The 17,799-nt window shown below is 45.1% G+C and overlaps 1 long non-coding RNA gene across 1 annotated transcript in view; it reads right to left on the reverse strand.

Annotated features, from left to right (window-relative positions):
• Window positions 1-14,237, reverse strand: part of LOC147826605 (uncharacterized) — a 249,695-nt gene extending 235,458 nt beyond the window's left edge. Inside the window, exon 1 of the long non-coding RNA XR_015438965.1 lies at window positions 14,191-14,237. This is a non-coding gene — a long non-coding RNA (uncharacterized LOC147826605). The remainder of the gene's footprint in view (window positions 1-14,190) is intronic.
• Between the last annotated feature and the right edge of the window lie 3,562 nt (window positions 14,238-17,799).

Below are 17,799 nucleotides of genomic sequence, written 5' to 3' on the forward strand. Positions count from 1 at the left end.
CAGTTGGAGCCTAACAAACACATTGGGAGTGAATGGAAGCTCATGTTGCTGTCAGGCTCTTTGAACCTAACTCTTTGGAGGGTCTCTAGGGGTGCATTTCACCATGAAATAAGCAGTGAAGTGAGTTTCCAAAACAAAACCCAAAAAAATCCAGCATGATTTTTATTAATATGCAATCAAAATAAAGTTCAACACTTGCACACATTCCCAGTGGCTTTTCACACCCTCTTCCCCTGCTGCTCACTTTCACAGAGGCCCCACTGCGATCTCACTTCAGCTCCTTGTGGGCTGCTGAAATGCATCTCTTTCCAAAATTCTGGAATCTGGAATATTATACTATGTTGGCCCTACAGCCTCATGAGCTAGAAAACCCCACACTGACAAACGTTTCAATGGGAAAGGAATTTCAATACCAAACATTCAAAAATGTCTCTGGATAACAAAAGCGAATCTGAAATTTACATTCGGAACACGAGGAAATTAAGCGAATCAGCCAACGACCTTGGCACACGCGCCTTCTCCAGTTCACCTGGAGCAGTTGACAACCCCAGGGGCAGGCCGGCCAGACAAGGGGCCGGGAGGTCCTCGGCTCCAAGGCCTTTCCCAGAGACCACAGTCAGGACTGCCTTCTCCCAAAACCAGATGAGCGCCAGGGAGAAAATTCACCACAGGAAGAGACTCTTTCTCCTCAGGGCCCAAGGCAGAGCCCCCAGATTTCTTGGCTTCTCAAAGGATCTGCTAGCAAAACCGTCGGGGTTCCTTGACCTGCTGGCCAGTGGGAGCCGTTTCTCCTGGTGCTGGGCTGGAAGCCAGAAGCTGGGCTCCTGAGAAAACTAAACTTTCTAAGGAAACCTCAGTATGGAAAGCAGACTGAAATCACCTTGAATCCAACCACGGGAATAAGATTACACCTAGGATATTATGTTCCTCCTACAAAGTAAACCTGCCAATAAGAAGCACAGTTAATATCTGTTAATCTCGAGGCCCTGTATTCTCTTTTCCTTCTTATATCTCTAGATTTTTTATATCTGGTACCAAAAGGATATTTTTCTGGATTTTTTAAATTCAAATAAAAGTAATAGATACAATAACTTTCAATAGAGCAAAGATCTGAACTTCTATGGAGTTTAAGTGGTATTTATTTTCCAGTGTTAAATATCCAGAATGACTGAGTTAATATACATTAGACTCCTATCATATATTTCTATCAAGAAAACTAGACCCCAATCATGTCCCTCCATGGCTAGTTTCTAGCTACAAACCAAATGAATACTAATGTTTATGCTGTATTTGTACAATCATTTTTAATCATCTCTACTTAAAAAGAAAAAAGGTAAGTGGTTTATAGGCAACAAAACAAAGGGAACCAATTCCAAATCGACAGCTGTGTCTGTGTCCTCTAAAATGTGTTACTTTAACTTAGTTTGGTTTTGGTTTTTTTAGTATCTCTCAGTAGACATAGCATTAAACTCCAGAGTAAAGGATCACTCCTACTCCTTTACGTCCTAATGGTTTTTTTCTCTTTTTAATTTTATTTTCTCCTAAACAGTCTAAGGCAAAGTAGAGGGTTCCATTGTCTGAAAGAACTGTTAGATCTGTATTATGCTTTTGGAGATAACACTGTTTCTAGTTCTTTTAAGAAAGCGGAAAGAAGAAAGCAGTCGGGCACTATCAGACCAGACTCTAATTTGGAGACGGCCCTTGGAGAGGAACAATAAGCTCTTGGTGTAAAGCGTCCTTTGTGCTTTCAAGTGCGCAGGTTTCCTGGGGTGAGAGAACTTGAAATATGTGCAAACACAGGTAAGGGGGTCATATCCAGGCACCCCAAGTCTGTCTGGAAAAAGGAAAGATTCAACATATCTGACTCTACCTTCCATCTACCCTCCCATTGTCTTCAATTTCCTTGAACCCATTTTAAATGAAACTCACCCTCTCACTCCCGGGAGATTATTCCAAATGAGGTGGCGGGAAGGACGGAAAGGAAGGAGATGGAGGGACCAAAGAGACCGGAAATGAGGAAGTAGCCTGCACTCTACGTGTCTTAGCAGCAGAAGCGCACAGCCCAGCCTTCGAGCTTGGCTGATGATACACACGAGAAAACAGCATCTCATTGCAGTTTTAACTGGAGTTATTTTGAGTATGAATAAAGTTCAATATTTTTATATATTTAAGGCCCTTCTACGCTTTCTTAATAAATTACTTACTAATGTATTTTGCTCATTTTCCTACAGGATTTTTAATCTTTTTCCCTGTCAAATTTTAAAAGTTCCTTATATTATATAATATATATAATATATATTAGCTATAATATATATTGACTTTAATTATGATGTAACTTTGATAAAAATTTGTAAACTTCAGTCAAACTTATCCAGTTATTTCTTCATCAAAATTAGAAACATACCTAGGAAGCCTTTCCCTAAACTCAGATTTTAGCAGGATTCACTCATTGTCTTCTAATTCTTGTTTAGATTCATTTTTACATCTAGATTTTGAATCCATTTTATTTTGTTAATTGGTACAGGAAAAATATAGATTAGCCAGGCATAATGGCACACACCCACTATGGCAGGACTCTGGGAGGCTGAAGCAGGACTATTGCAAGTTCAAGCCCAGCCTGGGCACTTTACAGATTTAGCAAGACCCTGCCTCAAAATAAAAAATTTTTAAAGGGCTAGAGTTGTAGCTCAGTGTGAAGGCCTTATGTTCAAACCCTAGTATTGCAAAAAGAAAGGAAGGACAGAAGGGGGGGGGAGGATGGAAGGAAGATACACAATTTTATCCCTTCCAAAAGGACCCGGTTTGTCTCAACACCATTTGTTAAGTGGCTCGTCTCATTTCCAGTGATCCACCCTTTCATATGCACAAAAGCCCTCGGGACTATTTCTAGACTAATAATCTGGTGCCCTGGCCTGGGTTCTACTCATGCTCTAGGCCCACATTTTTAATCACAGCCCTGTGGGCATTTAATAAAGGTGGAGTTAGGCTGCTCCGTGGTGTCATCCCAGCCACTCTTGCAGGTCATTTCCAGCATGAGCTTCGTTGTCACCTTCTTCAGCCCACACCAGATGCCGGTTGGTACACTCACTGGGAACATATTAAACTATAAATCAACTTAGAACTGACACTTTGATGAAAGTGAGAGGTCTTATCCAAGAGGGAAGGATGTCTTTCCATTTGTTTACCAGAGTGTTATATTATTTTCCTTACGCAGATTTGGCACAATTATCATGAGGCTTATTTGCAAGTCTTTTCCTTTGCTGTTGTGGTTACTGCTGCTGTAAATAGAGGCGCATATGGTACCTTCTAATGGGGTAGGGTTTTTGTGCACAAGTGCTGCACCTTGGCATTTGGGGCCAGGTAACTCTGTCGTGGCACTGTCCTCAGTGTCCAAGGGTGTTGAGCAGACTCCTGGCTGCTGCCCACTAGAAGCCAGTGGCACTACCGCCCCTACTCACAGTCATCCAAAACGTCTCCGCACATTGCCAAACGCCAAACGAGGGGCTTCCCTCAACTGAGAAACACCAGCTTGTCTGAAGCCTGTCAATTTTTTTCATGCTAATTCTATATCCCACAATCTTGCTGAATTATTACTACATTTTCTGCCACAGTTCTGAAGCGTTTGAGAATAAGGCAGGAGTCAAAAATACCATCTTTGCCAGGGGTTTAGCTCAGTGGTTCTGCTGCCTGCCTCACAAGTGCAAGGACCAGAATTTGATCCCAGGTACAAAAAAAAAAAAATTCTTCCAGGAGAAGGTGGCTCATAGCTGCTGACTTATGGGGCTTCCTAACGCGAACCCCAGAATTAGGCCCATACCACCCCCTGCCCCCATTGCAGATAGCAGGGGCAGGAGAAGACCACAGGGTGGCCAAGTGACCCTGGGGACCATGGGGACCGAGGCTAATGGCGGAGATAGGACGAAGCCTCCTCCAGACCATAGCAGTCATTTCCTGGGCTCCAGACCTCCCAGAAGTGTCACCAAGTCTTCCCAGCACGGCTTCTCCTTCCCCTTCCCTTTGTGTGGTGAAAAGCCAGTTCTGCAGAGCAGAGGTGGAGACAAGCTTCACCCCACAACCAGTGTTGCCCTCATGTCTGACTCACTTCCCTGGTTGCTGGACAAAATACCCACTCCCACAGCTTAAAGGAGGAGAGGTGTATTGTGTCTCGTGGCTGCAGACCCTGGTTACCAGACTCCGAGGCAGACACGGGGAGGTGGAAGGGTGAGGACAGAGGACAGCTGCTCGGCCCATGGCATAGGAAGCCTGGAAGCATAAAAGAAAGGAGGGGTGGGGAGAAGATCACCCCACACACACACTCTCACCTCCGTGATACCTCCAAGCTGCCCCTCTGCTGACAGCAAGTGGGTTGATCCACTGATGAGTACAGCATCCCTGTGAACCATTCACATTTCCATCACCCCGGCTTTGAATACATGAGATTTCGCGGCTATTCTAGATCTCAACCAAAGACCTCATCAGCTGGGTCATTCCTAAGACTCCATGGACAAAACACTGATTCTGTCCTCCCATTCACCAGTCCCACCTCCCCAAAGCCACTAATAATTCTACCAATAAATGTTCCAAGGCATCATTACAGCACTGGTCCCACAAGCAAGTAGACTCTGGCTCTTGATTTTGCGACTTAGGAAACAGAGCAACTACTTCTTCCAGAATGTGTGCTATTTGAAACTTGCCCTCAGTAATTCAACAATGGTGAAGCCTTCACTATGTGCCAAGCATTGTGGCACGGCTCTGATGACAAGAATTCCATGGATTAAGATTCCAGCTACTCAAGGCGGGATGCTGGCTCCTGTCTGTTTCACAGCACGCAGGGAGGGAAGGTTCGCTCCCTATATAAGACCTTGCTCACCAGAAATCCTGGGCGGTGAGAGCAGCACTTCCGGCCACTTGGCGCTTCCGGTCTCTCCTTGTGTGTTCTACATCCCTGAAAATTTGGAACTTAAACACCTCACAATCTCAGCTTCTAGGAGGTCAAATCGTGGGCATGACAGGAAGTTTTAGAGAGGGTCAAATCATCAACTGCCTAATGAATTAAAGCTGACTCGAGCTTGTGCTCGTGGACGCCTCTGAGGGTTAAACAATCCTATTGTCACAACACCGTAACCTGTGACTTGTTCCTGCAGAAATCACATTGTCCCTTCATTCTCTAGCCTGTCACTTTTAGAAAACATTAGCCTCTGCTCACAAGCTCTGTGCAGTAGTTTAGAAATGATTTTGATATTACTTCTTTAAAATGTACACTGCATCGGTGCTCCATAAATATTTCAAAATATGCACATATATGGTCAATAGTGAAAAATAAACATGAGTTCATACAGAAGAGAAATTGTTCTGCAATTGGGGAAAAATTTAGACTCTGAGCTTCCTGGCAGCCATGGAAATAAAAGCAAATGTGATAACACATACGTCCCTATTAACCTTGAGGAATTCTTCCTGTGAACATTTATGTAAAGAATGCTCAATTACATGATGAATGAACTCAGAAAACAGTTCAGAAAAGATGCAGAAATGTTCTTTATGGTGCCATGTTCTTAAATGATAACAGCTAAGGACTTGATTATAGATTTTATATTGGCTTCTTATTTAATTTTTAAATAATAGTGATTAGAGAACTGGAGAAAATAACAAAGTCTAAACATCTTAAAATGTCAATTTTTAAACCATGCTTTAGGCAAGAGTTTGATGGTGATCATTTCAAGACAAGGATTTTGGGTTAGTGCCCAAGGGATAGATAGTCATTATTTTAAACAACATGAAATTATTTCTGAATAACTGAATGTGTTTGTACGCCAATCTGTATGTGAGAGTGATGAATATAATGTGTATGTGGAGAGATAACATTCAGAAACAGGACTGGTGTCACCTCAGAAATTAATGAGGCTGGCTTATGTTTTCAGCTGGGAAGAAGGACATTATGGTTTTTGTAAAAGTAGGTCTAAAAGATAGCTATAAGAAGAGTCAAATAATCATCACGCAAAATCTTTAAATTTCTTTAAATACTCAGGTGACTTGAAATACCTGGGCACATTTATGGAAGAAAGAAATTTGGACCCAGAAGAAATAATTAGAGTTTTGTTCTGTTGTGATTGGCACTGACTCACAGGATTGACTTGCTGGGTTTGCAGGCATCAGGCCGCATCCAGAGTGTAATGTCTGTTGCCTCAGTGTAGTGGGTGGATAGCAAGTGCTTATGTAAGATTTCTCCTCACATCCTGGCCCTGTTGCTGCCCAGCACTGAGACCTGGACAGCTTGCCAGCACCCTGTAAGCCTCAGCTCTCTCCTCTGTTTCCCAGGGACAGTGACAAACCTCTGTCCTGAACTGTACCAGAATGTGTGGTGGGTAGAATAATGAGCCCCAATATGCCCACATCCCAATCTCTGGAACATGTGGCTGTGCAAAGGGAATTTGCAGGTGTGACTCTAGACCTTGCAGTGGAGAGTTCTTTTGCATCATCCAAATGGGCCCAGTGTAACCAGAGGGTCCTTGAAAGAGTTGGAGAAGGAAGTGTAAGGACAGATTCAGAGGACAGCGGGGTGCCAGTGCTGGAGAGAGAGATGGAGAGGGACACAGACAGCTGCCAACATCTGGAAAGTCTCCTCCTCCGGGGACTCCAGGGGGAACAGGCTTCTGCAAAGAACTTAAATATAACTCAGTGAAAACAATGTGGACTTCTGCTCTCTAGAATTATAATACTGTGTAATAAATTTGCTTTGTCTTAAGCACTGAATTTGTGTAATTTGTGTATTAGAATCATACGAAACTAATCTAGAATTCGATGAGAAAACACATGTAAAATAACGACACAACGCCTGACCATGAAGCAGTCATGTAAAGGTTGTTAATATGATAAAGATAGCCGATGGCCATCCATGCACACTTTGTCCTGATATTAATTCCCAGAAATTTTGATGATTGAAATTGAATTGGATGAAAATTCTAGGATCTAATTCTTTTTTACCTATAAAAGTGATCCTTTCGGGGCAGGGGATTTAGCTCTGTGGCCCATGCCTGCCTCACAGCGCAAGGTCCTGAGTTTGATCCCCGGTATCAAAAAGAAGTGATCATTTCACATGGGTTAACCTAGTATTTCAAAGCCTACTATTGGTTCTTAAGAATAAAAATCACTACATGAGGATGTCTAGCCCTTCAAATTTCATCTTAGTGCTTGCTCTTCAATTACAACCAGTGAGAGGCTTAAATGAGGTTTAAATGAGCTATTGTGTGTAAGGAACAAGAATTCCCACAGCGAATGCCCACAGAGCACCTGGGTCGACGTCACTTCGCCATCGCTGTGCTTTTCACTCTTCCTCTGTCCTTTTCACTGCTGTACCCACCGCACAAAGAACAGCTGGTACACTTTCAAGTAAAAAACTTACAGATTTTGAACCAAACAGCTATCTTTGTAGTTTCTTCCAGTAGCTGTCCAATATGCCTTTTGGTTAGTACTTAATGTCAAACACTAAAAAAAAATTTTGTTGGATTAATAACTATCACAATGATCTCATTTAGTCAAATATTCTGACTCTCTTTCCTATCCTGATTTTTCTCCATCTGCATTGTACACGTTACATGTGTTTTTTGTAGTGCTTAACTGTTGGGGCTCAAAAAATGTTTGTTCTCACCTGACTAACGGATACAAGCAGCAGAGTCCTTTAGCAGAAATGGCCCTTTACTGTCTCCCTCCTGGTTCAATAAACCCCAGTCACCACATCTGCCCTGCCTAGGGCGAGAAGTGTGGAGCTGAAATAGAAATCTAATGTTACCAAAAATAGGACAAGTGTACCTTCCCCCCACGAATACCCGTATATTGTTCTCTCCTGCATCTTTCTGCCCGCTTTTCACCAGGCAAAGCCACGTGACCAGTTAGGGCCCCCACACTGTGTCAGGAAGAGGTATGTGTCCATCTGGAGCAAAGCATTTAAAAGCCCATGTGGGACCCTTTCACTTTCCACCCTTGTCAAAGAAACATGTGTTTCAGATAGGGCAGCTACAAGAGTGGAGATTCTAGAAGCCCTGTGAAGAGCGAAATCCCCCACACCCACGTCAGACTTGGGCATAAGCAAGAAATAAACTGGGGTGTAGGGGGTGAAGCAGCTGAGATTTTGCAGCTGTCACAGCAGCCTGGTCTCTCTTACCCTCACCACTGAATATATATTTAACAAGTTAATGGTCAGCCCTGATCATAGATTGATTAGTTGTTCTTGCCCTCCAAAAAGTGAGTACTTTCAAAATAATCTTTAAAAAGAAATTAGTTTAGAGAGTAGAGCAAGGCCAGGAAAACAAAATACCAGGAAACAAAGAAACTAAAGCATTGGCTATGACGAATGAGAGAATAGCCATCAGAAATAAAGTTAGACAAAAATTGAGATTTATGCTAGTGGTTCATAATCCACATAGAAAGAAAAGCAATATTCTGGGTTTCATAATTCCAGGGAACAGGCCCCCTTGTTCAACATTAATGGATACTGTGTGTTATCACATGCTATTACTGTGTGTCTTAGAATTCTACACAGATGTTCACCGGCTGACAACATAACTCCAAGAATTTCAAATAGAGGAGAGATGATCTGAGAGATTACACTATGAAAACAGCATTCTACATCAGTGCTTCTCACACGTAACTGTGATTAAGAATCACTTAGGGATTTGGTGAAAAATGCAGATTCCTGAACCCTCTCTCCAGCCATCTTGTAAACTGTTTCGAGAGTTCCCTGAATTACAGGAGATGTGCTGCGTGACTTCACAGCAGCAATTTTTTGGGGGAGGGCTGTTTTTTGTTTTTTGAGACAGGGTCTCACTGCATAGTTCAGGCTGGCCTTGAGCTCACTATGTAGCCCAGGCTGGCCTCAAACTCCAGGGGATCCTCCTGCCTCAGCCTCCTGAATGCTGGGATCACAGGCATGTGCCACTGTGCCGAGCCAAAGCAGCAGTTTGAGAAGCACTGTAGAGATGTGGATGCAGGTGCCCCATGTACCATCCTCCTAGGAATGAGTGTCTTTAGGGCCCAGTTGTAACCAGCACTGGCATTAAACACCCTCCATACTAAAGTGCTTACCTTTCCTTAAAAATACCTTTTATCAGAATTCATTTCAATACTGCACTGGAGACTTTTCTCTCTCTTATTTAAAACACACAAATCACAATACAGAAATAGGTTTTCTTACATTTAAAGTGCTGTCTAAATAATTCTTCCAATAGCATAAATGTCTATTTCATGGAAAACTGAAAAAAAGTCTTACAAGTATGTGTAATTTTTATTTTTATTTTTAGTATTAATGGTAACATTTTTCCCACAGACATCTTATTACTTTTTCAATTAGAATAATAAGATGCAAGGATTAAATGAGATATTGTATGTTAAATAGAAGAATGTTTATAATATACTAAGCCTCAATGTGTTAAATATTACTATCGACTACAGTATAAGTTTCATGACAGCAGAGACTTCCTATGCTTTATCACTGCTTTAACTTCTACTTAATAAATATTTATTGCAGGATAGATAGATAGGTGGGTGGGAGATGGATGGATGGGTGGATGAGTGGATGGATGGATGGATGGATGGATGAGGGGATGGATGGATGGATGAGTGGATGGATGGATGGATGAGGGGATGGATGGATGGGTGGATGAGTGGATGGATGGATGGATGGATGGATGAGGGGATGGATGGATGGATGGATGAGGGGATGGATGGATGGATGGACGTATGGATGGTTGGTTGGATGGATGGATGGATGGATGCATGGGTGCATGGATGAGTGGATGGATGGATGGATGGATGGATGGATGCATGGATGGGCAGGACTGTGAAAACTGTTATCCTCACCTCCCTAGGTTTCATCACTCAGTAACTCAAACATCAAAATCATCACACCTGGAAGTATTTTTGGATTAAGTTTCAGCACACTACTGTGTTTGTCTTCCCTTTCTTGCTCTCAATCTCACATCCTCACGCCCAGCCCAGTAATTTATTCCTGCTAATGCACAATTCCCAAAGAGTAACATTTTTCAGTTGCCTCGGCCTCCAGTTCCCTGAATCTGGGGAGACGTGTTGTGTGACCCCAGATACTGCTCTGTGGTACAAGATCTGTGCATCCACAGCTGAAAACCAGTGGGTCAGGTTCACCGCAGCCTAAGAACCCAGCACAGGGCTCAGTCTGAAGTGATAAACGCAGAAGCTGTAGACACACAGCGCTCCTTCCACAGCAATGTGCAGCAATCTGCAGAGCTTGGGCGCCCACACCCAATCCGACAGCACAGGCTCTTCCTCGTGAGGAAGAGAAAACATTAGCATAAATCTTTTCCAATCTCCTAAAGATGCCAGGCAGCTGGATTAAAATATACATATTTTAGTAAAAAATACATAACTCCTTCAAAAACTGTATCAAATACATACTATCAAACACTGCACCACGTTGTTCTGATGGGGAAATTGTGACTTGCAATACAAGTAACAACACATCTGCTGGTAATTATTATGATGACTTTATTCCCTAATTTTGAATAATGGCTATGCTCCTACCTTTTAAAGCACGCAGACATACATTGTACATGACATTAATGTTACATTTGTTTCTCATTATATGCATTTCTCATTAACAGCTAATTAGTCTTGATTTTTCCCCCTTTAAATTATGTAGTATTAAAAGAAATAGACCTTAAAAAATGTCAACAGCAGTCAGTGTTAAGTCAATACTAAAGAAACAAACAGTTTTGGCCTATAGTTAACCTTACAAGTAAGAGTAAAAATTGACCATTCAAACTCATGTTTAAATTAACCAGAAAAGGGTGTGGGGAAAAGGCTATTTTACACTGCATTTTGTGCGTGTGTGGAGGAGCAGACCAGTTGTGCAGTAGTGGGGATGAAGTAGATTAGAGTAGATTTACACCACCAATGTGTTTTCATCCCTTTCTCCCTCTCCTTACAGTTAGAGAGCTCAGGGATGTATATTTCTTGAACAAAAGCTATACTTTTTCTTTCAAAAACAATGCTACACCAAAAAGAAAAAAGTAATGCTTAAAATGCTATTTTTAACATCTGAAGTATCCACTGCCAAATAAAAGCACCCTAATGAAATCAGGAAATTCCAAGCAATATGCCAGGATGATAGAACTGGAGAAAAATGTGGTTTTTTTCTCTCTTATAAATTCTAAACTGTTTCGTGTCACCCACTAGTAGAAAAAGATTACAATATTCATCCCATCTTTAATACCTTTACTAGTCCAAACAGAGTTTAAAAATCCAAAAGGAGATGGAAGTGGTGGCACGGGGCTGTAATCCCAGCACTCAGGAGGCTGAGGCAAGAGGATCAGCAGGAGTTTGAGGCCAGTCTGTGCTACATGGTGAGACCCTGTCTCAAAAAAAAAACTACAATAGAATCCTCATGGTGCCACGTCTACACTGGTAATGTAAAATGTATTAAAATCCCCCTCATTATTTGGCTAGAAGCGGAGCCCTCCAGTTGCCTGCGCAGCCAGAACCCCGGAGGACCCGGCTGCCCGCGGGTGAGAAGCGGAATTCGGCCTGCCCAGCCGAGTCCCAGGCAGAACTGACACCGACCTAAACATGCGACCCAGGTTGCTGCGCAGCGGAGACCCTCAGGAAGAGCGAGAGGAACAGAAGGAAGCAGGGGCCGCATGGCCAGCAGGGGCAAGGGGTCCAGCGGAAATGAGAGAGCCGACGTTCGCCGATGTTTCCACCAAGGACGAGGTCTAATACAAAGCTCAAGGACTGTTTCCCTACTCGAGCCCTGGGTGCTGGATCACATTTTCCCTCTCCTTCCTTTCTAGGCTGGGTCTGGAGGAAGTTAGCATTCTTATTTGTTTCCTGCTGTCTCACAATAAGGAAAAGAAACTTCTTTAATAATGTTCACCAAGTGTTGGAGGAGGCGGAGGAGGAGGGGAAGGAGGAGCAGGAGGAGGGGAAGGAGGGGAAGGAGGGGAAGGAGGAGGGGAAGGAGGGGAAGGAGGGGAAGGAGGAGCAGGAGGAGGGGAAGGAGGGGAAGGAGGGGAAGGAGGAGCAGGAGGAGGAGGAGCAGGAGGAGGAGGAGCAGGAGGAACAGGAGGAGCAGGAGGAGCACGAGGAGGAGCAGGAGGAACAGGAGGAGCAGGAGGAGGAGAAGGAGGAGCACGAGGAGGAGCAGGAGGAGGAGGAGGAGCAGGAGGAGCAGGAGGAGCAGGAGCAGGAGGAGGAGCAGGAGCAGGAGGGGAAGGGGAGGGGAGGAGGAAGGGAAGGGGAGGGGAGGAGGAGCAGGAGGAGGAGGGGAAGGGGAGGGGAGGAGGAGGGGAAGGGGAGGGGAGGAGGAGCAGGAGGAGCAGGAGGAGGAGGAGGAGGAGGGGAAGAGAAGGGGAGGAGGAGCAGGAGGAGGAGGAGGAGGAGGAAAACGGGGAGGGAGCAGCAGCGATGAAGTGGCTCAGTGCAGAACATAACCTGAAGAGTTCCCCACGGTGGAGCTGGAGCAGGGCGTGCCCAGGACCGCCGCCTGGAGATCAGGCTAACAGCCTTTCCACCCTGCAGCTGGGAAAAGGGCCCGGAGAGGCCGTGTTTCGGAAGAAGCCCCAGTGATGCTGTGCTTAAGCTACATTTAATATCTGGTTTGATTTCGTCACTTCTCCGTCCTTTCCCTCTTTTGTAAACCAGTTATTCCCGCTTCGTGTTTCATAGCCACAGGAACCGGGCAGTATTTGCTGACCAGGGTTTGATTTCCGGCTCCTGCTGCCCTTTACTGTGCGTGTCGGTTATCTGATTATTGGTGGCGAGTCATTCAGAATTCACCTCCTCCCAACAAGAAGCCGGTGCAGCCTGACCATGGGGCGGGGGCACTGCTGAAAATCCAGGGCTGGCCACCACATAAAAGGGTGGGTATTACCTTACCTAGATCTCAGACATACTGGTTTCGTCTATGCTTTGTTGCATGCATGAAAACAAAACTATTTAATAGTAGTTATCAAAAAACTTGGCCTTGCTGAGAACCCTTGGTCCCACATTCCGGACTGGAAGGAAGGACCCTCCTAAAGGCTTTAGGAAATAGTTGGATGAAACAGGCTGGTGCAGTGAAAGCTTAAGGAACTGTGGAAAATGGGACGAGACAAAGTGTATGCCCCTCTGAATCCAAACATCCGGTCTTTCCACTGGGAGTAAATTCCAGCTCAAATGTTTACCAGGAAGCAGCAGAAACCATAACCGGTCACTTACACTTGTTTCTCAGTCAGTTACTTTGGTGTCGTACAGTCACAGAATTAATAAGAAAGGAAAGTTGGGGAAAATAAACTATTACTATTTCCATTTCCTCTACTGTTACCAAAGGTAAAGGCTGGCAGAGAAGGTACCAGCAGAAAGCTGGCAAGAAAAGCAGGGGACCACGTAAGACTGAGTCAGAGCAGTGAAAAAGTGGGGCCGGGCCGGGCAGGCGTGCTCTGGAGAACAGGCAGAGCGAGGGGTCCCTCAGCCCCAGGCTGCATCCCGGAGCCACGGCCAGCCGGGCCAGCAGAAAGGAGTGCAGGCCTGGGAGGGAAGGACAGGGTGCCGGTGTCAGAGCAGCGCGACAGGATGGGGATATCCATCCGAAAGAGGAAAACGACTGTAAGACGATGTTAGCATCTGAAGTACTAAGAGGTGAAAGCAGAAGGACAAAAATCTAAAATAGTTTTATCCAAAATAGAATCTGTATAACAATACAAAGACTAGAACAAAGGAGAAAAGTGATTTTTTTCATTTGAAAAATCTTTCCACAATTTAGACAGTAAAATTCTGGGCATTTTAACAAAGCTTTTTTTGAATGAAATGGCATTCATAAAGGTGGCGAGTTTATTTCTGTTGAACTCACTGAGACCACAGAATCCAAAGAATATCTCACCAACAGTACCATATCACCACGAAGACTTACTGTTTTCATAAATGTAGGTAGCAGCAATCACACAACACTGTCTTGTGTCGGCTTCCTTTTTATTAAAGCCACAATTTAAACCACCATCACAAATGGAAAATCCAAAGGCTAGATCTAAGTCCGTGGCTACTTTTGTGTGAACATACGTGTGCAACCGAAGCTAATTAAAAATATTAACTCTAAATGGATATTTATCGGGGTCACTTTTTCTGCACTTGACATAAACTTCTATCAAAGGAAACCCAGCCGAATAAAATCTTCACGATAAAAACACTTACTTTAAAGCTTCCCCTCCAAAGCATCTCTCTTCCTTCTTAATCCACCCCCCTTCTCTCACACACACACACACGCACGCACGCACGCACGCACGCAAGCACACGCACACGCACGCACGCGCTCAGAAGTGGAGGAGGGCAAGAGCGGCAGGCTCTTAACTTTAGTCTTACAGCGCTATCTAGTGGTAGCACATGGTAATGCCAGCTAATGTATTCCAATTACTAAATATAAAAATAGAAATTGCTGCATTAAAAATGAGAAGTTGTTTCAATAAAGGTCTTCTGTCTCTGTGTAAGCTCACAAAGGCACTTCCTGTTTCCACCACTCTGCACGTTCTTTAGGATATCTGATTTTATCCTGACACCCAATTACTGCCATCTCTCCTGCATCAATGAAAAACACACAAGATGAAGCCTTATGTTTGCTCTTTTCAGGTTCCCTACCTATCTGTTAAATTATTAATGTACAAAATGAGTTATTCAGAACAATTGCTTAACATGGGATCCATTTTTTAAAGTGCATTCAGGCACAGAATCTGCCTAATAGCAGTTTAATTTCGCTTCCTCTTCAATCCAGAGCAATTGAGCGAACCTGAGGAAAATCCCTTGGCCTGTCCACATCACACGTGTTAAGATGGTGAAATTGGAGGTCAAACAGGCCTGGATTTTATCTTCGTCTCCTAAATGCCGTCTGTGTCTGGGAAGCACGTTTCACTTGATGAACTTTGGCTACCTCGTTGATGAAACAGAGACAGTCCTACCTCATCAAGTTGAAGAGATGAAATAACAGGATACATACAAAGCCCTGAGGCTTTGGTCCATACTGCTTACTGTGTTTAGTAGTTCGCTTGTTAACTTTCTTTCATTGGATTCAGTCAGTTATCCTACAAGTTCCCAAATAGTCAATGAATATTCCAAGCTGTGTAATTCCACTCATGTGGCTCCCTTGCTTAAGATACTCTCCTTGGGGCCCAATCCCAGAACATGAAAAGACACAGCCCTAATAATGCTCTTTTCCAACATCTCCTTCCCCCAGTTTCCAGAGAAGTTAGCTGGTTCTTGGCATGGCCTGCTGTTACGGTGGGGGTCTAGATGCCTCCCAAACCTCCTGTGGTCATAGGCTGGATCTAGAGTGGGTGAGGCTGGAATGAATTCATGATGCAATGCTAGCCTCAAGGGCACTAGGATTAAGGGTGTGCTGTCTGCCCTAAGTGGTCTGGATAAGATGAAAGGGGCAAGGAGACACTGTGAAGGTCCCTGGTTGCCTTTGCTACCTTGTGCACGCCATGTTGTTCTCCTCTGCCTTGCCTGTTTGTCATCCCCGCCTTGGAGTCAGCCGATTATGGACTGAAACCGCTGCAGAGTGTGAGCTAAATAAACTCTTCCTCTTTAACTTTGGGTACCGGGTGTTTTGTTTTGCGGGGGGGGGGGGGGTTACTGGGGATCGAACTCAGGATGTGGCACTCACAAGGCAGGTGGCGGAAACACTGAGCTAAATCCCCGGCCCGTGGGTGCTTGGTATTTGTCTCAGCAATGAGAGAAAAGTAACTAACACACCCACCTTGCTTCACTAGTAACTCCTTCCCTCCTGGGCTCACCGTCCAACACTAAACAATTTCTAGTACTGTGGTAAGCACTCAGTAGACGCCAGCTGTTTGCAACCTTTAAGCTGAGAAGCTAAGTCTATTCGTTCACTGGGAGCATCAACAGCTGCCCAACTTTAGCCCACAGATTTCCGTTCTTTGGGAAGACAGAGATTCAAGTTCTGCAAGGGTGAATGAAGACTCGAGGCCTCCAGATCATGACAGGAGCTCTGCTCCCTGGGCCCTGTGTCCCCAAAGACACCTCGGCCTCCTGTCTCTTTCTTTCCATGAGTTAGGAGTGATTGATTTTGTTGGCTGTGGTGTTAATTTATTACAGTCTACAGGGCCTGGACTTCCGAGCTCTTCTCTGCTGTCTTCTCCCGTGAGCATCTGAATCTCCCCTCGCCCTCGCATGAGCCCCCTGGGTGTCAGATCCGGTGGCCCGGCAGAAGGCGCAGTGAGGAGGAGGGTCCGGGGACTGAACTCGGGACCTTTCGCTTTCGAGGCAGGCGATGATAAACCACTTTTCCAAAAGCTTCATGTCCAGTATTTAAAATCCTGATCTGCCTACCCCATGTCTCTCTCCACTGACCTTGGGCAGAGGGACACAGGTCGTTTGGTTGGCCCTTCTGAGACCTCAAAAGCCACTTCCACACCACCAGCCCTTTGTCTTGGGCTCTCTGCCGGCCCTAAAGGCTTTGAATAGAATATCACACTTAGGAGCAAAGACAGCATCTGCACAGCCTGTGTGACCCTGCCTCGCTTGCCTGCCCTGCTCTCAGTCCTCGTTCCAATAAAACCTTTCAACCAAGACCAGCAGCCGACCCTCAAGGTGGAGTTGGCCAGCTTGGCTTCTCAAAAGACTGGAGTCTGTCTCGGAATTTCTCAGTGGCCCTTTGGGTTCTCCATCTGAAGTAGATGCTTCGCTCTCCCCAGTGGCCCACTGTGTTAGTTACTTTTCTCTCAGTGCTGAGACAAAATACTCAGCACCAAAAGTTAAAGAGGAAAGGTTTATTTAGCTCATGATTTGTAGAGGTTTCAGTCCATAATCAGCTGGGTCCAAGGCAGGGATGGCAAACAGGCATTGCAGAGGAGAACAGCATGGCGTGCACAGGACAGCAAAGGCAACCAGGGACCTGAACAGCGGCTTTCTGCTCCTTTTCTCTTATTCAGACTACGGGGATGAGGGAGGTGCCAAACCACTCACTCCCGTGTAGTGGCTTAGTAACCACACGCCCTTGAGCCTAGCAACATATAGTCTAGATTCAGCTACCTTTGGAAGACACCCTGAGGCTTTAGGGGCGCATCCAGACTCAAGACACGAGACCCACCCTCCTGAGTCAGCTTCTTCTCGGCTCTCTTCCTAGCAGTGGGCAAGCCGGGACTTAGAAGTGCTAGTAACCTCCTAGCGAGAGAAAGTCCTCTCCCAGCCACTTGGGCTCAGGCCACGAGGACTGGCAAAGAGCGCTGGCCCTGTAGAGGTCCTAAGCCAGGAAGGCAAGACTGGGGGCACTGGGGGGCACCCTCTGCATGGTTTGCAAAGGGCTGTGGGTGGGGCGCCAATGAGTGAACAACTACAAATGAGGTACTTTTTATTTAAAAACAGCCCCGAGGAAGTTAGGAATGAGCTGAAATGTGTAGTCAGGGGACCCACACTTCCAAATTCCCCTTCACCTGGTAACGCCGGGCGTACATTGCACCCCGAATGGTTCCTTCATAGGCTGGGTTTCAGCAGAGTCTGTGGAGGAAGAAGATGACTTCGAGACACTTAGAATTTGTTCCCAAATATCCCAAAGCTAATAGCAGAAAAATCCCACTTTAAGCAAACCTTACTCCAGAAAATTTGTCCTAACACAATCTCAGACTGGGCTCTGGGGTGCCCGGCACAGGCGGGACAGGAAATGGATTCTGCACTGTGGCCCCAGAAAAGAACAGGGTCCTCGGAAACCTTGCCTGAGCCCAGCGGGTCATGGGTCCGATTTGTGACCGGCAGAGCTGTCAGATGATCATTTCCTGCCATTTTTGCCCG

This window comes from Heterocephalus glaber, unplaced genomic scaffold, assembly GCF_053883595.1.
Source record: "Heterocephalus glaber isolate CG9 unplaced genomic scaffold, H.glaber_assembly_v1.0 deba00001465, whole genome shotgun sequence".
NCBI classification, from domain to species: Eukaryota; Metazoa; Chordata; class Mammalia; order Rodentia; family Bathyergidae; genus Heterocephalus; species Heterocephalus glaber.